The following is a 288-nucleotide window of genomic DNA, read 5'->3' on the forward strand; positions in this document are numbered from 1 at the left end:
CGTTTACATCACTATATTACAGGCAGACTGTTATACTTATACCAGCTGTACATATATTAATAAAATACACCCAGTTATACCAGCGTGCTCCATATCACTATCAAGAAGATGTATACTTATACCACTGTACATATATAATTATATACAGAGATACCCAGGTATACAGAGTGCCTCATATCACTATATACAAGAAGATGTATAACTTATACCAGCTGTACATATATAATTATATACAGAAGATACCCAGGTTATACCAGCATGCTCCATATCACTATATACAAGAAGATG

The sequence above is a fragment of the Rhinoderma darwinii genome, chromosome 9 (genome assembly GCF_050947455.1).
Source record: "Rhinoderma darwinii isolate aRhiDar2 chromosome 9, aRhiDar2.hap1, whole genome shotgun sequence".
Taxonomy (NCBI): domain Eukaryota; kingdom Metazoa; phylum Chordata; class Amphibia; order Anura; family Rhinodermatidae; genus Rhinoderma; species Rhinoderma darwinii.